A 26515-nucleotide genomic window follows, 5' to 3' on the forward strand; every position below is an offset into this window, starting at 1 on the left:
CACTCCCCCTCTCATTGCTATACATCACCATGATCTTGCGTGTGCGTAGGATTTTTTTTGAAATTACTACGTTCCCCAACAGTGGTATCAGAGCCTAGGTTTTATGCGTAGATGTTATATGCACGAGTAGAACACAAATGAGTTGTGGGCGATACAAGTCATACTGCTTACCAGCATGTCATACTTTGGTTCGGCGGTATTGTTGGATGAAGCGGCCCGGACCGACATTACGCGTACGCTTATGCGAGACTGGTTCTACCGATGTGCTTTGCACACAGGTGGCTGGCGGGTGTCTGTTTCTCCAACTTTAGTTGAATCGAGTGTGGCTACGCCCGGTCCTTGCGAAGGTTAAAATAGCACTAACTTGACGAACTATCGTTGTGGTTTTGATGCATAGGTAAGAACAGTTCTTGCTCAGCCCGTAGCAGCCACGTAAAACTTGCAACAACAAAGTAGAGGACCTAACTTGTTTTTGCAGGGCATGTTGTGATGTGATATGGTCAAGACGTGATGCTATATTTTATTGTATGAGATGATCATGCGTTGTAACCGAGTTATCGGCAACTGGCAGGAGCCATATGGTTGTCGCTTTATTGTATGCAATGCAATCGCCCTGTAATTGCTTTACTTTATCACTAAGCGGTAGCGATAGTCGTAGAAGTAATAGTTGGCGAGACGACAACGATGCTACGATGGAGATCAAGATGTCGCGCCGGTGACGATGGTGATCATGATGGTGCTTCGGAGATGGAGATCACAAGCACAAGATGATGATGGCCATATCATATCACTTATATTGATTGCATGTGATGTTTATCTTTTATGCATCTTATCTTGCTTTGATTGACGGTAGCATTTTAAGATAATCTCTCACTAATTATCAAGAAGTGTTCTCCCTGAGTATGCACCATCGTCAAAGTTCGTCGTGCCCAGACACCATGTGATGATCGGGTGTGATAAGCTCTACGTCCATCTACAACGGGTGCAAGCCAGTTTTGCACACGCGGAATACTCAGGTTAAACTTGACGAGCCTAGCATATGCAGATATGGCCTTGGAACACGGAAACCGAAAGGTCAAGTGTGAATCATATAGTAGATATGATCAACATAATGATGTTCACCATTGAAAGCTACTCCATTTCACGTGATGATCGGTTATGGTTTAGTTGATTTGGATCACGTGATCACTTAGAGGATTAGAGGGATGTCTTTCTAAGTGGGAGTTCTTAAGTAATATGATTAATTGAACTTAAATTTATCATGAACTTAGTCCTGGTAGTATTTTGCAAATTATGTTGTAAATCAATAGCTTGCGTTGTTGCTTTCATACGTTTATTTTGATATGTTCCTAGAGAAAATTGTGTTGAAAGATGTTAGTAGCAATGATGCGGATTGGATCCGTGATCTGAGGTTCATCCTCATTGCTGCACAGAAGAATTATGTCCTTGATGCACCGCTAGGTGACAGACATATTGCAGGAGCAGATGCAGACGTTATGAACGTTTGGCTAGCTCAATATGATGACTACTTGATAGTTTTGTGCACCATGCTTTATATATGGCTTAGAATCGGGACTTCAAAGACGTTTTCAACGTCATGGACCATATGAGATGTTCCAGGAGTTGAAGTTAATATTTCAAGCAAATACACGAGTTGAGAGATATGAAGTCTTCAACAAGTTCTATAGCTAAAAGATGGAGGAGAATCGCTCAACTAGTGAGCATGTGCTCAGATTGTCTGGGTACTACAATCGCTTGAATCAAGTGGGAGTTAATCTTCCAGATAAGATAGTGATTGACAGAATTCTCTAGTCACCATCACCAAGTTAGTAGAACTTCGTGATGAACTATAATATGCAAGGGATGATGAAAACAATTCCCAAGCTCTTCGCAATGCAAAAATCGGCGAAGGTAGAAATCAAAGAAAAACGTCAAAGTATTGATGGTGGACAAGATCACTAGTTTCAAGAAAAAGGGCAAAGGGAAGAAGGGGAACTTCAAGAAGAACAGCAAGCAAGTTGCTGCTCAAGTGAAGAAGCCCAAGTCTGGACCTAAGCCTAAGACTAAGTGATTCTACTGCAAAGGGACTGGTCACTGGAAGTGGAACTACCCCAAGTATTTGGCGGATAAGAAGGATGGCAAAGTGAACATAGGTATATTTGATATACATGTTATTGATGTGTACTTTACTAGTGTTTATAGCAACCCCTTGGTATTTGATACTGGTTCAGTTGCTAAGAGTAGTAACTCGAAACGGGAGTTGCATAATAAACAGAAACTAGTTGAGGGTGAGGTGACGATGTGTGTTGGAAGTAGTTCCAAGATTGATATGATCATCATCGCACACTCCCTATACTTTCGGGATTAGTGTAGAACCTAAATAAGTGTTATTTGGCATTTGCGTTGAGCATGAATATGATTTGATCATGTTTATTGCAATACGGTTATTCATTTAAAATCAGAGAATAATTGTTGTTCTGTTTAAATGAATAAAACCTTCAATGGTCATACACCCAATGAAAATAGTTTGTTGGATCTCGATCGTAGTGATACACATATTCATAATATTGATGCCAAAAGATGCAAAGTTAATAATGATAGTGCAACTTATTTGTGGCACTGCAATTTGGGTCATATCGGTGTAAAGCGCGTGAAGAAACTCCATAAAGATGGATTTTCGGAATCACTTGGTTATGAATCATTTGATGCTTGCGAACCGTGCCTTTTGGGCAAGATGACTAAAAACTCCGTTCTCGGAAACAATGGAACGAGCTACTGACTTGTTGGAAATAATACATACCGATGTATGCGATCCAATGAGTATTGATGCTCGTGGCAAGTATCGTTATTTTCTGACCTTCACAGATGATTTGAGCAGATATGCGTATATCTACTTGATGAAACATAAGTCTGAAATAGTTGAAAAGTTCAAAGAATTTCAGAGTGAAGTGGAGAATCATCGTAACAAGAAAATAAAGTTTCTACAATCTGATCATGGAGGAAAATATTTGAGTTACGAGTTTGGCCTTCATATAAAACAATGTGGAATAGTTTCACAGCTCACGCCACCTGGAACACCACAACGTTATGGTGTGTCCGAACGTCGTAACCACACTTTATTGGATACGGTGTGATCTATGATGTATCTTACCGATTTACCACTATTATTTTGGGGTCATGCATTAGAGATAGCTGCATTCACGTTTAATAGGGTACCATCTAAATCCGTTGAGACGACACTGTATGAACTATGGTTTAGCAGTAAACCTAAGCTGTTGTTTCTTAAAGTTTGGAGTTACAATGCTTATATGAAAAAGGTTTTCAACCTGATAAGCTCGAACCCAAATCGGAGAAGTGCGTCTTCATAGAATACCCAAAGGAAACTGTTGGGTACACCTTCTATCACAGATCCGAAGGCAAAACATTCATTGCTAAGAATGGATCCTTTCTAGAGAAGGAGTTTCTCTCGAAAGAAGTGAGTGGGAGGAAAGTAGAACTTGATGAGGTAATTGTACCTTCTCCCTTATTGGAAAGTAGTTCATCACAGAAATCAGTTCCAGTGATTCCTACACCAATTAGTGAGGAAGTTAATGATGATGATCATGAAACTTCAGATCAAGTTGCTACCAAACCTCGTAGGTCTTCCAGAGTAAGATCCACACCAGAGTGGTACGGTAATCGTGTTCTGGAAGTCATGTTACTAGACCATGATGAACCTACGAACTATGAGGAAGCGATGATGAGCCCAGATTCCGTGAAATGGCTTGAGACCATAAAATCTGAGATATGATCCATGTATGAGAACAAAGTATGGACTTTGGTGGACTTGCGGGATGATCGGCAAGCCATAGAAAATAAATGGATCTTCAAGAGAAAGACAGATGCTGATAGTAGTGTTACTATCTACAAAGCTCAACTTGTCGCAAAAAGGTTTTCGATAAGTTCAAGGTGTTGAATACAATGAGATTTTCTCACTCGTATCGATGCTTAAGTCTGTCCGAATCATGTTAGCAATTGCCACATTTTATGAAAATCTGGCAAAAGGATGTCAAAACTGCATTCCTTAATGGATTTATTAAAGAAGAGTTGTATATGATACAACCATAAGGTTTTGTCAATCCTAAAGGTGCTAACAAAATGTGCAAGCTCCAGCGATCCATCAATGGACTGGTGCAAGCATCTCGGAGTTGGAATATATGCTTTGATGAGTTGATCAAAGCATATGGTTTTATACAGACTTTTGGAGAAGCCTGTATTTACAAGAAAGTGAGTGGGAGCTCTATAGCATTTCTAATATTATATGTGGATGACATATTGTTGATTGGAAATGATATAGAATTTCTGGATAGCATAAAGGGGTACTTGAATAAGAGTTTTTCGATGAAGGACCTCGGTGAAGCTGCTTATATATTGAGCATCAAGATATATAGAGATAGATCAAGACGCTTGATAAGTTTTTCAATGAATACATACCTTGACAAGATTGGAAGTAGTTCAAAATGGAACAGTTAAAGAAAGAGTTCTTGCCTGTGTTACAAGGTGTGAGATTAAGTAAGACTCAAAACCTGACCACGGCAGAAGATAGAAAGAGAATGAAAGTCATTCCCTATGCATCGGCCATAGGTTCTATAAAGTATGCCATGCTATGTACCAGATCTATTGCATACCCTACCACTAAGCTTGGCTAGGGAGTGCAATAGTGATCTAGGAGTAGATCAATGGACAACGGTCAAAATTATCCTTAGTGGAATAAGGATATGTTTCTCAATTATGGAAGTGATAAAAGGTTCATCGTAAAGGGTTACGTCGATGCAAGTTTTGACACTAATCTAGATGACTCTAAGTCTCGGTCTAGATACATATTGAAAGTGGGAGCAATTAGCTAGAGTAGCTCCGTGCAGAACATTGTAGACATAGATATTTGCAAAATACATACAGCTCTGAATGTGACAGACCCATTGACTAAACTTCTCTCACGAGCAAAACATGATCATACCTTAGTACTCTTTGGTTGTTAATCACATAACGATGTGAACTAGATTATTGACTCTAGTAACCCTTTGGGTGTTGATCACATGACGATGTGAACTATGGGTATTAATCACATAAAGATGTGAATATTGGTGTTAAATCACATGGCGATGTGAACTAGATTATTGACTCTAGTGCAAGTGGGAGACTGAAGGAAATATGCCCTAGAGGCAATAATAAAGTTATTATTTATTTCCTTATATCATGATAAATGTTTATTATTCATGCTAGAATTGTATTAACCGGAAACATAATACATGTGTGACTACATAGACAAACATAGTGTCACTAGTATGCCTCTACTTGACTAGCTCGTTGAATCAAAGATGGTTAAGTTTCCTAGCCATAGACATGAGTTGTCATTTGATTAACGGGATCACATCATTAGGAGAATGATGTGATTGACTTGACCCATTCCGTTAGCCTAGCACTTGATTGTTTAGTATGTTGCTATTGCTTTCTTCATGACTTATACATGTTCCTGTAACTATGAGATTATGCAACTCCCGTTTACCGGAGGAACACTTCGGGTGCTACCAAACGTCACAACGTAACTGGGTGATTATAAAGGAGTACGACAGGTGTCTCCAAAGGTACATGTTGGGTTGCCGTATTTCGAGATTAGGTTTTGTCACTCCGATTGTCAGAGAGGTATCTCTGGGCCCTCTCGGTAATGCACATCACTATAAGCCTTGCAAGCATTACAACTAATGAGTTAGCTGTGAGATGATGTATTACGGAACGAGTAAAGAGACTTGCCGGTAACGAGATTGAACTAGGTATTGAGATACCGACGATCAAATCTCGGGCAAGTAACATACCGATGACAAAGGGAACAACGTATGTTGTTATGCGGTTTGACCGATAAAGATCTTCGTAGAATATGTGGGAGCCAATATGGGCATCCAGGTCCCGCTATTGGTTATTGACCGGAAACGTGTCTCGGTCATGTCTACATAGTTCTCGAACCTGTAGGGTCCGCACGCTTAACGTTTCGTTGACGATATAGTATTATATGAGTTATGTATGTTGGTAACCGAATGTTGTTCGGAGTCCCGGATGAGATCATGGACATGATGAGGAACTCCAAAATGGTCTGGAGATAAAGTTTTATATATGGGATAATAGTGTTTGATCTCTAGAAGAGTTCCAGAATTCACCGGAAGGGGTTCTGGATGTTTCCCGAAATGTTTGGGTACGAGAACACGTTATTTGGGCCAAAGGGGAAAGCCCACAAGGTTTTTGGAAAGCGCAAAAGGAAGTTTTGCGGAGTCTAGGGGCCAGACGCCAGGGTCCCTGGCGTCTGGGTCCAGACGCCGGGAACCCTGGCGTTTGGCCCTGGAGTCCGAGGACTCTTGCCTTTCGGGTGAAACCGACTTTGTGGAGGCTTTTACTCCAAGTTTCGACCCCAAGGCTCAACATATAAATAGAGGGGTAGGGCTAGCACCCAAGACATCAAGAAACACCAAGCCGTGTGCCGGCAACCCCGTCCCCTCTAGTTTATCCTCTGTCATAGTTTGCGTAGTGCTTAGGCGAAGCCCTGTGGAGATTGTTCTTCACCAACACCGTCACCACGCCGTCGTGTTGCCGGAACTCATCTACTACTTCGCCCGTCTTGCTGGATCGAGAAGGCGAGGACGTCATCGAGCTGAACGTGTGTAGAACTCGGAGGTGCCGTGCGTTCGGTACTTGGATCGGTCGGGTCGTGAAGACGTACGACTACATCAACCGCATTGATAAACGCTTTTGCTTAGCGATCTTCAAGGGTATGAAGATACACTCCCCCTCTCGTTGCTATACATCACCATGATCTTGCGTGTGCGTAGGATTTTTTTTGAAATTACTATGTTCCCCAACACCCCCTATTCTACTATCAGACTTAGAACCACGACACTTACAACTTGATGTGTTGCAGCTATGTACAATAGCATAGGTTCGCTAGTATTTGGCTCTGTTAGGACTGGATTACTGGCCAATAAGGTTTTTATTTCGTCCAGTCCGGCCGCGGCTGCATCCGTCCACACGAAGTGTTCGGTGCACTGAAGAAGGCGGTAAAGAGGTAATGCCTTTTCTCCTAATCGGGAGATAAAGCAGCTTAAGGCAGCCACACATCCAGCCAGTTTCTAGATATGCTTGAGGTCTGTTGGGATAGCCAACTGTGACAGAGCTTGGATTTTTGCCGGATTTGCTTCAATTCCTCTATTGGAAACAATGAAGCCGAGCAACTTCCCAGAGGGTACGCCGAAAACACATTTTTCCGGGTTTAGCTTGATGTCGTATGTTCGGAGGTTATCGAACATAAGCCTCAAGTCGTCTATTAGGGGTTCGACGTGTCTTGTTTTTATGACCACGTCGTCCACATATGCCTCCACTGTTTTGCCGATTTGCATTTCCAGGCATGTTTGAATCATGCGTTGATAGGTTGCGCCGGCATTTTTAAGCCCGAAAGGCATAGTGTTGAAGCAGAAAGGACCATATGGCGTTATGAAGGCCGTTGCAGCTTGGTCGGACTCTGCCATCTTTATTTGATGGTATCCAGTATATGCATCGAGGAAACACAGTGAGTCGTGTCCTGCGGTGGCGTCGATGATTTGGTCGATGCGAGGGAGGGGGAAGGGATCCTTGGGGCAAGCCTTGTTGAGGTCTTTGAAGTCGATGCATAGGCGCCAGGATTTGTCCTTCTTCGGTACCATGACCAGATTTGCCAGCCAATCTGAATGCTTGATATCTCTGATGAATCCGGCCTCAAGTAGCTTGGCTAGCTCTTCTCCCATGGGTTGCCGTTTGGGCTCTGAGAAGTGCCTAAGAGTCTGTTTGACAGGCTTGTATCCTTTCAGTATATTGAGGCTATGTTCGGCCAGTCTGCGTGGGATGCCTGGCATGTCCGAAGGGTGCCAGGCGAAAATGTCCCAATTCTCGCGTAGGAAGTCTCGTAGTGCGGTGTCCATTGTGGGGCTCAACTATGTCCCGATGGAAGCTGTCTTCGTGGGGTCCGTTGGATGGACCTGGAATTTGACTATCACGTCTGCGGGTTTAAATGAGGTGGACTTGGGTCGCTTATTGAGTATCACATCGTCCCTGTCCATGGTGGCACGCAGCATTGTTAGTTCTCTGACTGCTAGAGCTTCGGATAATGCTTCCAGGGAGAGTGCTGTGGTTTTATTTTTGGCGCGAAGTGCGACGTCCGGATCACTGGCTAGAGTGATGATTCCATTGGGTTTGGGCATTTTAAGCTTCATGTACCCGTAATGGTGTATAGCTTGAAAGCTTGTGAACGCGTCCCGTCCTAAAAGGGCTATCCGCTGCTGAAAGGAGCCACTTGGAATGTGATTTCTTTGGACCTGTAATTCTCCAAAGTTCCCAATACCACATCGAGTGTGATTTTTCCCGCACACCGTGCTTCCCGACTAGGGATGATTCCCCTGAAGGTTGTGCCACTCAATGCGCCTTTTATCAATTTCCATCTTGTTGAGTGTTTCTTCGTAGATCAAGTTTAATCTGCTTCTGCCATCCATGAGTACTTTAGTGAGCCAAAAGCCATCCACGATTGGGCTAAGGACCAAAGCGGCTGGTGCCCGGACTGTCTGGAACTGAGGTTCGTCATTGGCACTGAAAGTTATAACAGTGTTGTTCCACAGATTTATTTTTGCCACATGGCAGATTTCAGCGAAATTTTGATGAGCTCGCTTGCGCCTATTGTTTGAGGCGAAATTCTCGAAGACTGTCAGTACTGTATTGTTTTCTTTGGCGGGATGTTGTTTTGCTTTATGGCTTACAAGAAGATCCTCGCCACTTTTTGCTACCTGCCGGAGTATCCAAGATGCTCTAAGGCTATGTGTTGGTGTAGTGTCCGGCGTGCTGTGGAGTTTACATGGCCCATTGAGACATTCTTCCAATACGGTTCCACGCCCTGGGGTGGGCTTTGGTTTCTTGGGGATTGGATCGGCTGACTTACGAGAGTTCGCCCGTTTAGTTCGGACAAAGGTTTTAGTGAGAGCCGGACTATCCCAAAATTCTGTTTGGGTTTTCCAGGCGCTTTCCATCGCACAATACTTCTGTACTATGGCTGCTAAGTCAGCAAAGTGTACTATGTCACGGTGACTTATAGCATTAAGGATCCCTTTGTTCGTGCAGTTTTTGCAGAAAAGTGAGATTGTGTCTTCCTCACGACAGTCCTTGACCTTGTTTAGCATAAGGAGGAATCCAGCCCAGTAGCGATGTACTGTCTCTTGGGGCTCTTGTCTGATATGGAAGAGACGGTTTAAGTCCAGGTGGGTGGGTGTAGTTGAATCTGGATTCTGATTCGATCTAACGCCCAGGGGCAGAGGAGCTTCCGGGCTTGATAGCTCGGGATCCGGGGTGCTACCCGATTTTTCCGGCCCGATACCCGATTCTAAGTCCGGGGTCTGGGTCATGTCCACCCGTGAGCGGTTATCCGGCTCAGAGAGCTCGGTAATCCGGACATAATTCGTCCTCAAAATAGAGGGATAATCCATATGTGGCTCCTCCACTACCGCTATCTCGTGGGTGACCGGCGGGGATTTAATATCCCTTTGGTCGGGTTTGAGCCCAATACGGTCATAGTCTGTGGCGACTCCCAAAGCGGCGATGCGATCCAAGAGCTCATTAAGGGAGGAGAGCTCCCTTGGATCCATCTGTTCGGCGAGTTCCGAATTGACGTGGAGGCTATTCGTGATGACCCGAGAGTTCATCGTCGGCGCGACAGCTGATTGGGCGACCATGACGAAGCCGCCTAGTCGGAGAGTTTGGCCTACAGCCAGCGCTCCCCCAGAGGTGATGTTATCCTGGACAACGAGATGGGCCATCGAGCCTTGCAGCAACGGCACAGATCCCACTCTCAATAAAAGCACCAATGTCGGTGTCAAAACCGGCGGATCTCGGGTAGGGGGTCCCGATCGGTGCGTCTAAGCCTAATGACAACAGGAGGCAGGGGACACGATGTTTTACCCAGGTTCGGGCCCTCTTGATGGAGGTAAAACCCTACTCACTGCTTGATTGATATTGATGATATGAGTGTTACAAGAGTTGATCTACCATGAGATCGTAGAGGCTAAACCCTAGAAGCTAGCCTATGATGATTATGATTCTTTCTCTAAGGACTAAACCCTCCGGTTTATATAGACACCGGAGAGGGCTAGGGTTTACATGGAGTCGGTTACAAAGAAGGAAATATAATATCTGGATCGCCAAGCTTGTGTTCCACGCAAAGGAGAGTCCCATCCAGACACGGGACGAAGCCTTGAGTATTGTATCTTTACGGTCCAACAGTCCGGCCAAAGTATATAGTCCGGCTGTCCGGATACCCCCTAATCCAGGACTCCCTCACCTGTGAAGACTTACCACTACTGTTAGGCAAGGTCTGTGTGATCTTAGCTCAAGGAGAATACGGTGAGGACTATGTGTCCGGGACTGTGTGTCCTCGAGTTTAAATACTCAGCCGCTCCAACCAGACGTACAACTGTCACAACAGTTGGAACTGGTCTACCAAATCATTGTCTTCACCAAGCCAACTGGTTCTATTTCCTCAACCCTTTCATTTCCTCAGTTATGTGTTGATGAACCTGATCATTACTGTTTGAAGACTTTGACTAAAGACTTTCTCTAATTCCTCAATCCTAATTCTTCAGTCAGTTTTGTCTTCATCCTGCTTATCCTGTGTTTACGCTTTCTGTACTCAATGCTTGTCTTTCATTTCATCATGATGACTCTGCTGTTACTCTGTTTTGCTTATACCTGAGTACTTATTCCAATGCAAGTAGTTCTTCGCTTAGGAATTTCCCCACCTTGAAATTCCTCAGTGAAGATTTCTTAAAAATTGCCTATTCACCCCCCTCTAGTCGACGTAACGCACTTTCAATTTCACATAGATCTGAATGTATGAGCTCTAGTGGTGCAAGATTTCTCGTTTCCGCAGTCACATGAGACTTACGAGGTTGCTTAGCTTGCACACACACTTTACACTTAGATCCCTTGACAGTGGTGAAACTAGGGATTAAGTTTAACTTCGCTAGTCGCGACATGCAACGAAAGTTAACATGAAAGAGACGTGAATGCCACATATTTGATTCACTATTGTTAAAAATGTGATTAACAACTTTATTGCAAACGTCTGATAAGGATAAATGAAACAGGCCTCCTGACTCATAGCCTTTACCAACAAAGGTTCCATACTTAGAAATTACAAATTTATTCGACTCAAAGACAAGCTTGTAGCCATCTCTACACAGAAGAGATCCGCTAACAAGATTTTTATTGACGGAGGGGACATAATGCATGTTCTTCAGCCGCACGATCTTCCCCGAAGTAAACTTCAGATCGACCGTGCCAACACCATGAACAGAAGCACTTGAACCGTTGCCCATCAGCACAGTTGAAGTCCCTGCGGTCTGATAAGATGAAAATATGGAAATATCACCGCATACATGCACATTAGCACCCGTGTCAATCAACCAATCAGGAGAATGACATACTGAAAGAATAGTAGGAAATATACCATACCCAGCATCCTTCATGTCAGTGTCTCCAATGACAACATTAGCGGTCTTGCCGCCTTTCCCAGGATGACGTTTGTCATAGCGATTAGGGCAACTAGGAGCCCAATGATCAGGATCCCCACACACATGACACACACCTTTCTTCTTTTCATTCTTTTTCTTGAAGTTTGTGTGGTGCACAGCCTTGTTCTTCCCATCAAACATTGCTTTACCATCAAACTTGCCCTTGTTCTTGAACTTGTGGGGTTGTAAGTTCTTCTGTACCAGATTGGCACTAGAACCTCCCTCAATACCTCGAGAACGGTTGTCCTTTGCTCTCGCCTTTTCTTCCACATCAAGAGTACCAATGAGATCTGGAACGGAAAACTCCTGCCTCTTATGCTTCAGTGAGGTAGCAAAGTTCCTCCACGTGGGAGGAAGCTTAGTGATGATACCTCCGGCAATAAACTTGTCCGGTAGGATACAATTGAAGTGATCAAGTTACCTAGCAAATGGCTGTATCTCATGAGCTTGCTCAACCACGGAGCGCTCTTTAGTCATCCTGTAGTCATAAAATTGCTCCATGATGTACAGCTCACTACCAGCATCCGAGACCCCAAACTTGGCCTCGAGTGCGTCTCACATATCTTTTCCATTACCAATTGACGCATAAGCATCAACTATGTTCTCACCAAGAACACTCAAGAGAGCAGCCTTAAACAAGGTATCCATTTTCTTAAAAGCTTGTGCCTGTTGAGCATCTTGCTCTCCTTCAGGTTTGCCAAGAGTGGCGTCATAGCAACTCATGGTTTGAAACCATAAGACTACTCTCACGCGCCACCTCTTATAGTGGATACCCTCAAACATAGGAGGTCCAATGAAAGCAGCAAAACCACTTGGGGTAAATTGCCTATGATAAGGTTTTTGGATTGTTGGAAATATGAGCAATTTACCATATGATTTTATTAACGGAAATACTAGATAAAGCATGACTAAAATAGCAGAGATAAAGCAAGTCATGCGATCTGACAGAGAGACGGTAAATAACATCTGCAAGTATGAACTAGAACCAAACATCTCTACAGCAAATAGTAGATCAAGTTGCATATATGAAATAAAGCCTAACATGTCTATGGAAAACACTAGAACAAGGATCTGTGGTAGGACCTCTAACAGGAAAAACAAGAACATGTACAGGACAACAACAACAACAGTAGCACCGGACTTGGGGTCGGTGTCCTCGGTAGCCATGTCGTCGAGAAGGTTGTCGACGTCAGGGAAGTAGTCGTTGTCGGGGAAGTAGTCGTCGGAGTCCGGGGTGTCCATGAAGAAGAAGTCAGTAGTCGCGTTGAGCGCTCCTCAAAAACCTTATCACCCTTCTCCCGTACAGGACTCAAAAGGTGCGGTTTCAGAGGCCTACTGTCCCGACCTGCGGTGCACGCCGCAAGCCGGGATGGGGAAGATCGTAGTAGCAACATAGTGCTCATGAACCGGTGGCGAGAGGAAGAAGTAGTTCTGGTGCGTCTTTCTGAGAGGAGCGACCTTCCTTTTATAGGCGCAAGAGAAGGAGGCGAGAGGGCAGCGACGGGAGGCAAAACAAAGAGAGGGAGACGAAGAGAACGGATTTCAGCCGAAGAGGCGGCCCGTTCGGATTCAGTGTCCACTACGAAAAACGTTTCAGCTCCCGCGTGACCTTTCGTATACCCATCGTGCATGGCAAAAATTTAACATCGGCTCGGCTCATTCCCGCAACCCGCGTCGCGTGGCGGGCGGCGGAGGAGGAGCGCACGTGGATGTCCCTCTTGTTCTCATCCTCATACATGTGGGGAAAGAACCTCCCTTATAAACAAGTCCAACTTCTCTAAACTAGCAATGTGGGACTAAACTTTAATTCCACCTCTTGCCTTGCACGAATGGGCTGCGTGAGCCTTTAGGATTTATTACGAATTTCTGAAACTGCTATTGGGCTAGGCCCAAAATAGACAAAATTCCAGCACTGCCTTCTAACGACTTGTCGCTGATATGTGCACAATTCTGTCGCCGGTTTGATCACAATACTGCAGGTTTTTTAGGGGTAGTACTGCAGGTTGTGCAAGGCCTTTTTCTTAGGGTATATGGTTGTGCAAGGGGTGCAAACGTTTCGTTCCTAGGTGTATAATATACACCTAGGAACTGAAAAAATAATTAATAATTACAAGAAAAGTCAAAAAAGATCAGAAGTATTTTTGGAATCAACTTGACTTTTTCTACACCCGTATGTAATTTTTCATCAGCCAACACCCAGTGTTGGCTTTTGGGCAAAAATGGCAAAAAATATTGGTATATACAAAACACTATTTTGACCAAAAAATTGCTTTTGTGCCCTGATGTCAACGTTGGAACCGGATCCTCTAACATTGTGAAGGAAAGTCACGGTGCTACAGTGTTTGCCTAGTGAAAAATGAAGAAGGAAAGTTAGGGACTGTTAGTAGGTAGTTAGTAGGTTGTTTACTGTTGATATTTACTGTAGATATAAATACTTTAAAATTAATTTTAGTTCACCATCAATTTGTTTTTATGTAATTACTATAAATGTAGACGGTAGATCATCAATTTGCAAATTAATTTAAATTATTTTAGCCATAATCATATGGATAGAAAGAAGGAAAGTTACGGTATTATAACTTCTCTAACTTTCCTTCTCAAATGTTAGAGGATCCGGTTCCGTCAACGTTGGGTTTGGTTGATGGAAAATTACATGCTAGTGCAAAAGAAAGTGAAGTTTATTCTAAAAAGACATCTAAACTTTTTGATATTTTTGTAATTATTTGTTTCCACTTCCTTTTTTTGTAATTATTTGTTTTCCAATTCCTAGATGTACATACACCTTTTTTTAGTGCTGGTATATACGCCCAGGAACCAAGGCCTAAGCGGCCTCATACTGGGCCATCCAGTTAAAAGGCCTAAGCGGCCTCATCCCTCTTCAGAGTCCATCACCGGTAATCCTGGACTCTCTTTTTTTACATGGATAATCCTGGACTCAAAACAAACTGCAGCAGCGCGCGGCGTATTCTTTCAACAGAGCCAAACCGACATCCCTCGACCCTTAAAACAAAAACGATATCCCTCGATTTCCCTTTTATGAAAACAGAACCAAACCGACTCCATGCGCGCACATCTCTCCCTTATATTACTAATAAACCACCAATTGCTTCTGGTCGTACGTCACGGCAGGTTTGCAAAAAAGTCCCCGTATTTTTCAGTATTCAACCCGCAGTCCTTTTGTAAGTGAGAAAACGTTTTGATCAGGAATTTTGCAAATAAATCCCTACAGTATATAGTATTAAATCTGCGGTCCTTAAAGTGAGAAAAAAAGAAACCCATCGGGATCTCCTCTCTCTCCCTCGCCTCAGCCGCCAGGAGCGGCGGTCGATCCGGTGCCGCGCCGGCCGCGGGCCGCCGGCCGGTGCCGGCGAGCGTCCGCGCCTTCGGAGTCTTCCTCTGCGCCTTTCTGCATGGGGACGCGTTCGGAGGAGCTCGCTGCCAGGTTGGCGGCCGGGGGCCCCGGCGGCGTCGGCGGACCAGCAGGAGGAGGATGCGGGGAGGGGTAGCACGAGCGGGTGGTCGCGCTCCGCGAGATCAAGAACCAGACCTTCGGGAACCAGACCAAGAAGGTCCTCTACCTCCGCCTGGGTGTCGTGTTAGCGGTCGTCACGGCGCGTCACCAGCCATGCTCGTCCATGAGCGGCCGCGGCGGAGTACTTTGCTTGCGGCGTAGACGATGGCGCGCATGCCGTGCTTGCTGCTGGAGCCGTGGGGCACCTCCTCGCCCACCCCGACAACAAGGTCAGCTTCCTTCAATTGCTTGTTTCCTTAATTTCGTGTATGCTTGCTCGGTTTGGGGATTTGTTGATCAATTGGGAGAATATTTGTTGCGTGCAGAAGAGCTGGTGGGAGGAAATGGGTGGCTACCCAGCAACTGCTTGCTGGTTGCGCCAATTTGGGGCTTGCTAGCAATTGTGCTTGTCCCTGAACTATAGACCAAAAAGAGACAATGCTAACTTAATGAATGTTTTGTGTGGGAATTAGTCTGTACATTAGCCACAACCGGATCCAGATTGAGGTTGGCGGTCGATACCAACGCCGTCCTGGATGGCGTGCTCGAGATCGAAGGCGGGGAACTCCAGAAGGCAGACGGCGGCATTGCCTCAGTTGTAGCTGCATGGGGAAGAGGAGGGGTGGAGGAGTAGACGCTGCATCTCCATCCGCCGTGATGGGAGTGATGGCGCCGGCGCTCGCCGTGTCCGCCGTCAGCTCCATCTTGACGATGTTATCCTCGATTGGAAGTTCGAGCGCCCTCACAACAGGACTTACTCCACCCCTTCTCCCTCCCCGTTCCCTTCCCCTGGGGGTTAATTGAAGTATTTATATTTCCGTATTAGTGTGGTTCAACTTGCTATTGGGCATATGGTGTGTTTTCTGAATTTTGGTCTGAAAGATGATTTTGTGAGTTCAAGCTTTTGTGCGATTCCTGATGTTGTGTTCCTGCCAAATGACATATGTCCTGCACTGAATTTTTCTGACGCTATAATCATGGCAGGAGCTTTGTACTGGGAAAGCATGTCAGAATTATCTAGAATTGATGGACTTTAGTTGGTGTTTGTTTGCTGGATGGAATTAGATTTGTGGATATATCAGTTTATGGGTGGCTACTTGATTGGTGAATTCACCTGCTATATGAACACTATTTTTAATAAATGGTGTGCATCTAGAGATGTATAAGAACAAGTTTGAGGATAAAGATTCATATAAAGAATTATGTAAAAAATTGTGATTCTTAATATCTTGAGAACTAGCGTATATTTTTTCCACTACATTAGCCTTCAGATTTTTCTTGGATTTGCTTTCTGCACTAATGTTTTCAGTACCATCCTTCTTCCGCGATGCTGCTGCATGCCAGGATTCGCAGTGGCACCGCCGCAGCCAGCGAGGACACAAGCTCACGAGGATTGTTGCCGCTTCGGAGGACATGGGAGCTGCCATAGCCAGCGAGTACGTGAGCGCACGTAGGCACCATCGCTTTCGAGGATGCGAGAGCCATCTCAGCTTGAGAGAATGCGCATACCATCTCCAGGTATATAGCAGTAACATCTCTCCCTAACTCCACTCCGATATGTAACATTTTTTTCTCTCCTATTGTGAGATTGCAGTGTGTGCAACAAGTGTTCCTCTAAACGTCTGAGCGTAAAGACTACTCATGGGTGATGCTTCTGTGACCAGACCTCTATGTATGTCCTTTGCGGCCTTTCCTATAAATAAATTATAAGTATATGTCATTGCCATATTAATTGTGTACTTCTCTATTAGAAAATCACAAGATAGTTTCAGTGTTGTTGTTCTCAATCATGTTACCCTTAAGTGCAAGACATCAATTTGCTCTTAAGTAAAAGGGAAATTTGAGCAGGAAAGGTAAGCAATTCGAAGCAAGCTCCCGAGATAAATTTTCTTTTGGTTTAGCTAACGAATGCCTTGGTATAGGTCTAATCTCTCCTTCCTAGAGATGGTTCTTTCTTATTTCTTTTACGGGGACTTACTTTTGTTTCTTTAATTAGGATACCTTCACCTGGTATTTTTTGTTTTAATTAATGAATATAGATCAGTTGCATTGTTTTGTCTCAACCAAGCTAGCCGTATAGTAGAAATTCAGCATGCACACAAGGTGATCTGGTTGAGTTTTACTAGGTAACCGTACCATTGTTGTCTGCATGCTGAAAAGCTTATGGGTATGTACTGAAACTAAATTATACTCCCTCCGTCCGGAAATACTTGTCATTGAAATAGATGTATCTAGATGTATTTTAGTTCTAGATACATCTATTTTCATCCATTCTGATGACAAGTATTTCCGGACGGAGGGAGTAGTTGTTAAGGATTATTTGCAGACAGGTCAAGACCGGAAGATGTCATCATTATCCCTAAACTGAGATGTCTTCAGGATTGGAAATGTCACGAAGGCCCCCGTACAATTATAGGTACCAACATATAAAAATCCAAGAATTTCCCGCTAAGAGACACTCGACATGCAAACTTAAATCATGCTAGAATTCGTCAAATACCATGTTTAACCTGAATTAGTTACTTGACATGTGCCTATCTTCTTCTTTTTCCAAATTATGTGTTCAATTGTTCATCATATTATTGATGGAATTAATTTTGCATCGATTGTTTGCACCACTTGATAATTACAACGAAAGTTATGGATGTCCAATCTGGCTGGTTGTTTGTCTACTACTAAAGCTTGTACATATTTGCTTAAATTTGAATACATGTCAAAAAAAATCTCCCGTTGCCACACACACATCCGTGGCAATTGTTGAAAGCTCTGAATGCTTCACTCTTTGTTCTGATGCTTAGGGATATTGGGTAGAATCCAGTGTCACTCATGATCCTGGTTTAATAGAGGAACTGAATTGATCATGATTTTGAATGTCAAATGTCACACAGGGAAGGGCCTGAACATGAACTTACTTGGTAATGCCCATTTGTGTAGATCGGTAGCCTGTGGCATCTATTTTGTCCAATCGTCCGCCACGAACAAATTTTCTTTGTTGGGTGCTGGTGGTTCTACTTCCAATGTTTTTGTAGGACATTGCTCGGTTAGTAATGACTTTGAATGTAAAGCGTGCTATGAAGTACATGATGCGCTGTGTAGTTCCCTCAATTACGTGAAGAAGAAGAATGGCAGCAAAGACTTATGGTATGATACCTTAATATATTTGATTGTCTTGATACCGTGTTTCCTTTCTTTTTCATATAGGAATTACACTAGGTTATTTTTACTATGAAACACGAATTCCACTGTTATCAGGGGGTTTGAAACCTAAGGCAGAGTCACTGTTTTCTCTCTCCAGGGTCAATTTTGTTTTTCTCGCTTTAGAATATTTTCTAACCATGTATCTAAAACTTGCAATATGCTACTTACTAACTATGGCCTTGCATAGGATGGAAGATACACTCATCGTCACACATATGTTTTCACTCATCGTCAAGCATTGCACTCCCAATGTCCATATATTGTTCAATTACCACTGATGTCGACCTAGGTTATAAACCAAAATAAGACAATCCTTAGCATGGTTTTCCAAGCTATGTCGCTCTTTGAGACATGCTTGATAATTACAAAAACATTGGAAGTTGAAAAATGTTTATCCTTAAAGACTTTATTTTATAAGTTTATTTGTCACAATCAAATATATGCCTCTATATTTGTTCAGATTCCTGCAATATGCTATATTGAAAATTGATTTGTTAAATTTGCATGGCCAGATGGTCATATGGATAGAAGTATTAGCATAAAAAAACCCAGATATTCCACAAATGAAGGGTCTTCTTTAACTGAATTGAGTGTACACAATGCAAAGCCTTCGCCCAAGAGTATGACAATGATGCTGAACAAGCCCTCAAACCTATGGCATTTAAATAAACTGATCGTGAACTGAAGCTATGTGAACGATGGGATATTTTTGTTCGTAGTAATAAAAATATTATTGCAGTAACTTACATTGAGGTTACATACACAGGGATAGAGAGAGAGAGAGGACATGACGAACGTTAAGCGGTTTGTAGTTGGGGGAGGGGCAGATCTGGAGCCATGCTTAGGGCGTGTGCTATTTGTTTTCCCGTTGCAATGCACGGGCAATTTTCCTAGTAAATATTAATATTGACGGCCACGCATATCCATCTAGAGACGCACCATGGCCGGATCTCAAAAGAAAATTAGACGCACCTTCGCCGCCGACCGCCTCTCCTCGCTAGGCGACGATCTCCTCGAGCACATCCTCTCCTTCGCGCCGGCGAAGGAGGCCGCGGCCAGCGCCGCCCTCTCGCGCCGATGGCGCCCGCTCTGGCGCCGCGCGAGCGCCCTCAACCTCGACAGCAGGCCCTACTCATCTGGCGCTGGCGGGTTTCACTATCCCGACGCCCGCTTCGACGCCTTCTTCCGCGACGGCAAGGCCGCCCTCGCCAGCCGCCGCCGTGGGACGGCGCTCAAGCGGCTCACGGTCTTCCTCAAGGAAGGCGCCTACCACCCCCGCCGCGGCTCGTACTACAGGGTGCACGACGTGGAACCGGAGTGCGACGCCCGGGTCGCCGGCCTCCTCGCCGACCCCGCGGCCGCCGCGCTGGAGGAGCTCCGCATCGCCGGCGATCATGCCTACAGTGGACTGTACGTCCCGCCGCTGGCCTCCCTGCCTTGCGCCGCCGCCACGCTCCGGTTCCTGGAGCTCCACCTCTGCAGCCTCCAGCCAGCATCGCCGCCGTCGTCCGCGCGCCTCGCTTTCCCGCGGCTCACGGATCTGTCGCTGCACGACTGCACTTACCTGGAGGGGTATCTCCAGGCCGTGATCGACGCCGCGCCGGCGCTAACCAGACTTGCGCTGGTGGACGTCACTAAGAAGCCGCCGAAGCCGACGGGTTCAGCCGAGGGTTCCTACTCCAGGTCCAAGCCTTCCAATCTGCCCCTCTGCCTCCGCTGCCGGACGGTCACCGCCTTGGTGCTCGTGGTCAGTGTCTCCTTGGAGGAGCTCAAAGATTCCCGCGACATCGGCATACAGCTCGACATGCCGAGCCTGCGCTCCTTCCGCTACAAAGGGTTCCCCGTCAATCTCTCGCTGACATCGCCGGCGCCGGGGCTGACACAAGTCGACCTCGACACCAATCGCCGCGAGCGGGACTTCTATAAGCCCGAGTCTGCGGCGCGCATGCTCGGGAGCTTCTCCAGCACGAGGGCCCTAAAGCTGCACATCAACGGCATCGAGGAAATTTTCTCCGACGACGAGGTCATCCTGCCGACCTTCCCGAACCTGAAGCTCCTCGAGATAGACGCGAACTTCAAGTACATGGACATCAACGCGGACTACGCAGTGGCGACGCTGCTCCGCGCCTGCCCGGCGATGTCGGAGCTCCGGCTGAGGCTAAACATGGCATACGACTACGACTACGATCGACAGATGCAGGAACCACCCGGGGGCCCCTTCGCCCAGTCCGTGGAGAGATTCAACAGGCTCGCGTCCATACACCGATCTTCATCAAGATTCAGTACCATCAAAGATCCAGTGCCGATGGAAAAGACACCATCAGTGACGTAAGGCGTACAATGCTCGCCACCCGAACATGACGATTGCAAGCATGCTCACTGTATGTGCTTAAGCACCTACAGTCGCAAACATAGCCACATTGCCGACCAAGCATTTTATGGAGTTGTAGGCTACAACTCGTAGACAGAGCGGGTCTACATATCCTAGGTGATAAAAACACACACCCTCAGTTCCATATTAAGTGTCGTTAAGTTGTACTAAATCAACGACACTTAATATGGAACGGATGGAGTACCACCTTGCAGGCGGTGCGCATCCCCCATGCGATAAGGTGTTAATCCTGTCTAATTGATGTCTAGAAGTACTCAAGTACCTAACATGCTGGCGCATGTCAGAGGATAAACTGCCAGGCAGTGACCAACATGGTCAAAGTGGTCATGTGGCTTCGAGTCCGCATTTTCTTATGCGTACACACCTGTAGAACGGTGTGGTGCCCACAACCCTATGTAAGAGGAGGGTCGTCGCCATCAAGGGACAAGTTCTCTCACATTGAGAGAAGAAGACCACTTCCGACCTGAATCTGTATAAATCCTTCTGCCTAGCCCTCTTCTCTAGCTAGAGGAAGGCTGCACATTTTAGCTCCTGGACGAACAAAAATATAGGGTATCCCTCATACTTGACGTATTGAGTTGACACTCCGGCCGTGATCAATCTCGTTGAGGGTTAGGGCATGTCAGACCATGTGGTGAGGCCCGCCTTGAATTGTTGTGCATTTAAGGCTCATGGGGCTTCAAATTAAAGGCATAGGGATCACTAAACAATTTTAAGAGGATTAAGGAATTATAGGGAAGTTCCTTATATCTTTAGAAAGTTTATCCGATGCACGGGTTAAATAAACTTACATGTCGAATCATGCTAGCAAATATTGGTGATTGACAACAAAAATAAAATAAAAATAAGTATTGTTCAGAAAGTATCAAAGGGACAACACAAGCAGATAACTTATATTCTCAAGACAACACAATACCTTTTCTTGTTTACGCACGAGAAAAGGTTGTATTTGTGAAACTATTGAGAATATCCTTGAATTATTCGAGTCTGTAAACATGGTGCTGGAAACTAAGAGGCACATGGCTGATTTATACAACATTTGCCCATGTTCCATAGCACACCTCAAGATGATGGTAAATATACAGACATAAATGTATCCCTTGCTGGCCCGATTTCTAGAACTCTGAGTAGTAGGCATGACCTTCAGCAGTTGTAGTATCTAGACTTGGACTTTGATATGGATCGTTGTGTGCCAAACCTCGAAGAATGAGTCCACAGAATTAATAAGTAGAGAGCATGAATCATTATTTCTTGGTGAAAAAGGGAACATATGCAAATCATTGATCTTACCAAAGAAACGACTAATATATTTCGTTCACTATACAACATCTCTTAATTTTGATGTAACCTACCATTTAATCCACCACCACATACTAATGACTAACCAAATGGCCATAACCAAGCTCTTCGTGGTCGGTTTTGAGGTCACCACTGACATGACCGATGCTGCAACGACTAGCCATGGATGAAGGGGCATAAGGAATCTACATTGGAGGGTTGCGCTAGGGAGGTGACGGATGAGATGGCGCAAATGGACTGATTTAGTATATGAAGCAATGGCATAGGCGGAACAGACGCACAAGGCAACGTTGGTGGAATGAGATAGGAAAATGAAGAAGACTATTTGGGGGTGGAGGGGCTAAGAGAGGAAGAAGAACTACACGGTGCCTTCTTTTCATTGGTGAGACATATATACACTTTCACCGCGAGGTTGTCCCAGAGTAAGGTGGACCCTGTAGTAGCGAACGTTAGACTCAATCTAGAGTGAGACAGAGCAAATCCACTAGTCAAAATCGAACGGGCTTGATGTTCCCCAACCAAAATTCATTGACATAGATTGTCTCACATGGGAGTGGCTTGAGAAGTTGGGTAGCCTACCCAACTCTTTTTACACACCACAATCCTAAATTTATGGGCAGAGATAACTACGAAATTGATTTACAAAATTGTCATTGTCCCATTAATATCTCCCCTGATTTTTGTTACGGGCCCACCCCCTGGATTAAGCACCGGCCTACACCCAGCTCGTAGATATCTCTGTAAAAACACACACCCCATAGGTGTAGTATTACTCTTGTCCATATTATGCAAGCTGCAAATAACGCTCATATGTATTTCTTATTCGAGACACATAACATGGTTTGTAGTTTTGAAGGGCTATTTGTACCGTAGTACTCCCTCCATTCACAAATATAAGATGTTCTAACTTTTTTCTGAATCGAATGTATATAGACACGTTTTAGTGTGTTTGTTCACTTATTTTAGTATGTATGTAGTCCATATTGAAATATCCAAAAGACAAATCATCTCCCGTGGTGTTGAATTTATGTTCATATTTACTATGGGGTTGTTTGCAACACATGACATGTTTAGCATACTTTCTACTTTACCAGAAATGACAGCTAGTGCCATCTATAGCCGGAGTGACCATTCTCTGGTGACATGCCCAACTACTTATGTGACTGGTAAACTAAAGATTCTAAATATTTAGAAAGAAACAAATGATGACAAAGGAAAAAAAATATGGTTACATAATCCAAAATAAACAAAAACTCAAGGATATGCAAAATTTATTGTTATAAAGATGTGCCTCGCAAGACGATTATAGGAATTTGAAGAGAAAAATCATGCTCTGGTTAACCTAGAGAGAAAGAGAATCAGTGCTACCAGGCATCAGCCCTTTTAGGTGCTACATGCTATCAACCCATGGGAGCACCACTGAGAGGTTTTTTCGATTTTTTAATTAAAAAATTAGTACCCCCTCAGATCTTTGAGGCCATCTCAACAAATTTCTACATAGGTTTTTTTCCGGAAAAAATCTAGATTGGAACTGAACAACCGAATCTCTTCTTTACCCTCTCAAAAAAAAATTCTCAACTCTCCTCGTAATTACGCCAACCCTTCCGATTTTAATGCCTAGAGGAAATATCAACAAACTAGGGAGAGCGAGATGCCCATGGGGCCTACAAGATAATTAATGATAGTATGTGTTGCTCTTATTCAAAACTTCTATTTTGTTGGCAGGCTCTTATGAAAAACACTGGATGTGACAGTTTATGCTTGTGTGCGTGCGTGCATGTTGTTTTAAGAGGTGTGTGTTTAATTGTATGTGGGTTGCGTTGAGGTTTGCTCAACCGAAAACTAAAACACTATTTGTAGATATAAAGAGTATAAATGCCATGATATTGGCATATAAAAATTTAGCTCACCAACACTATCTTACAAAACAAATTCACTTATCATCCAAAAAAGTTGGTAACCGTACGATAAGAACTATGTTCATGATGATATATCTAGTTATACAATGTACACACTAACAGAAACATAACAGGGAAAATAATCATAAATTCTATCTATTTTTGTCAGAGCCATTGTTTAGGGAAGTGACCCACAAGAATTCTATTCAAGAGTATCAAAATAAATAAAAATACAAATTTTAGTGAACACTGTCTTCTTATTTTCTTGAAGTTACAGAAATTCACAGGGGCACGCATGCGGCCGCACGTTTGTTTTAAGATTGGCGAAGTCTTTAATGTCATTAGCCCTTAATTGTTGCGCTGAGTCCATGCATGTCAACTTTCCACAGAGTTGCATGCATCATCCACCCCATCTCCCATCCTTTTCCATTTTCTCTCCAAATTTGAATCTATTGTATCTTTTGAATCGAAAGTCCAAATTAATTTTTATTTGCTTATTTGTGTTACTTGCAACGACAACCTTCAAACAAGACTAATTATGAATACACTTTGACAACTTTATTTTTTACCAAGTTTCAAATATCAAAACTTGATAATCGTAATATTAAGTTTTTACAAAGTTTCACCAAGTTATCAAGTTTCATTTGCTTTTAGGGGTTATGGCTTATGGCTCAGGGGTTATGGCTAGTTTTTAGAACTTGCTGAATTTATCTTTTGTCCTTCAAATTTTATTAGTTAGAACTTAGAACTTGGTGAAGTTTTTAGAACTTGTCAAAACATATTCAAAAGTGGTAGAGCACTCGTCATAAGGAACGCGAATATGCAATGAATTATAAATTAGACTTTGGTTTCAAAAGATATACTAGATTCAAATTTAGAAGTCAAAAGAAAAAACATGAGAGGTGAGAGTGGGTGGGGCATGCACTATGTGCCAAAAGTTGTACCAAAAGCTGCATGAATAGAATAATTAAGCTCTAATCACTAAACAACACGTGAGTGCTACAAGTGCTTGTCCCTTGTAGTTATGCTTTTTTACATATCTTGTTTTAATTTGTAGATTACTCCCCCGAGTCTGAATAAAGGTGATGCTTGACACATACCACCATATATACAAATTGCAATTTACTACTATATATAATGTAATTATAAAAATGATAAAATCATCACATGACCAAATAATTATCCAAATGCTTCACACATCCAATCCACATAATTCTGAAAATGTTGATGGTGAAAGTTTAAACTTTTGACCAAAGCTATATCAATCAAATTCAAAAGTATTGTCTCATCACCTCAAAGATGCTCATAGGGTGTGCGTGCATGCGTTCATAGGAATTAGTGTATTGCGAGCATCTTCGACTGTACTGTGTTAAAGAAAAAGTCAAAACGTCACAATGTTTTTGTAGACCATGGTAAAACTTTTTTTTTTGAGAGTATGCCAATGGCTACCATATTTTTTTATAGAAGAGAGAAAAATATGTACAAAAGTGGGGCCTAGCAATGTGAACAACGCTGCCCCAAACACCACACCCACCTGAAGAAAAACCCTAGAAGTTACTCTTTCACAAAAAGATGCAATCTACCAACATGGACAACGTGCCGATCTTTGATCTCATCAAGCACATGCTCCGACAATTGCCTCGGGTTCTTGTGCTCAACCAATCTCCCGAATACTCTTGCGTTGTTTCCATAACGACAGATGAGAGCGATGACGAAAGTGTCGAATCCTCTTTTGTTGGCCGTGGGGACTCCCGCATTGGCAGTCTCCCACCACTGGGTGAGCGTGAGGTTAATGTCTGGGCTGAAAATGTGAATGTTCAATGACGAACAACAGCGGTACCAGACCTCTCTCGGGAATACACATTGGATGAGGATGTGTTCCACCTTCCTCTTTTTTTTTTGAGGTGATCCACCTTCCTCTTGTAGGCAAAGGTAACATGAAGAAGGTTGATCTTGCAATCCATGGCGAGCACGGCGGTCAGAAGTCCAGATCGGTACTGTACCGCTAACCAGGCGAAGATTTCAGCCCAAGTTGGATATTTAGGCCAACTCCACCGCGTGACCCAAATTTACCCCAAATCGTCCGTTTGTGTTCGTTTGGGATAAAACGGACAAACCGAACGACCCAACGCATGAGAGCATACGGACGTTTTGTCCGGTTTGTGTCCGCTTTTGCCCCATTTCCAGACCAAAGTTGCTCTCGGTTTGGGGCCAAAGCGGACAGAGAGCGGACGTCTTCGCGTCCTCGTCGTCCGCCTGTGTCCGCCCTTGCCCCACCTGTCACTCTCTCCTTTTCTGTACCTGGCCCATCACGTGCACCCACCATGGACAAATCCGGACAAAATATGGGGTAGCAGCGGTGGGTGCAGCGAGTTTGTCCGGCCTCTGTCCGACGTTTCTTCTCCATATTTTTACCTCATACGGACAAAATCCGGACAAAATGGGGTAAGATTTAGGGTCGTGCGGTGGAGTTGGCCTTATGTCCGACCCAAGTTGCTCTGTTTTTTAGGTGAACCAAGTTGCTCTGTTTCTCCCGTATACGGTCTGCTTGGTCCCGCGAGCACGTTGCCAGCTTTCCAGTCGGCCAGGAGTCCATTGACTCCCCCAC

The 26515-nt window shown here is 44.1% G+C and overlaps 1 long non-coding RNA gene across 5 annotated transcripts; it reads left to right on the plus strand.

Annotated features, from left to right (window-relative positions):
* Window positions 1-14873: 14873 nt before the first annotated feature.
* LOC123071542 (uncharacterized) lies at window positions 14874-18755 on the plus strand. Of its 5 annotated transcripts, none has more exons than XR_006434392.1 (4): window positions 14874-15350; window positions 15447-16638; window positions 16715-18261; window positions 18506-18755. It is a non-coding gene; the product is annotated as an uncharacterized lncRNA (long non-coding RNA). The 5 variants fall into 5 exon arrangements; XR_006434393.1 differs by having other exon boundaries at window positions 16715-17536; window positions 18055-18755; XR_006434390.1 differs by having other exon boundaries at window positions 16715-16792; window positions 16872-18755.
* The last annotated feature ends 7760 nt before the right edge of the window (window positions 18756-26515 follow it).

The sequence above is a fragment of the Triticum aestivum genome, chromosome 3B, assembly GCF_018294505.1.
Source record: "Triticum aestivum cultivar Chinese Spring chromosome 3B, IWGSC CS RefSeq v2.1, whole genome shotgun sequence".
Classification (NCBI taxonomy): Eukaryota; Viridiplantae; Streptophyta; class Magnoliopsida; order Poales; family Poaceae; genus Triticum; species Triticum aestivum.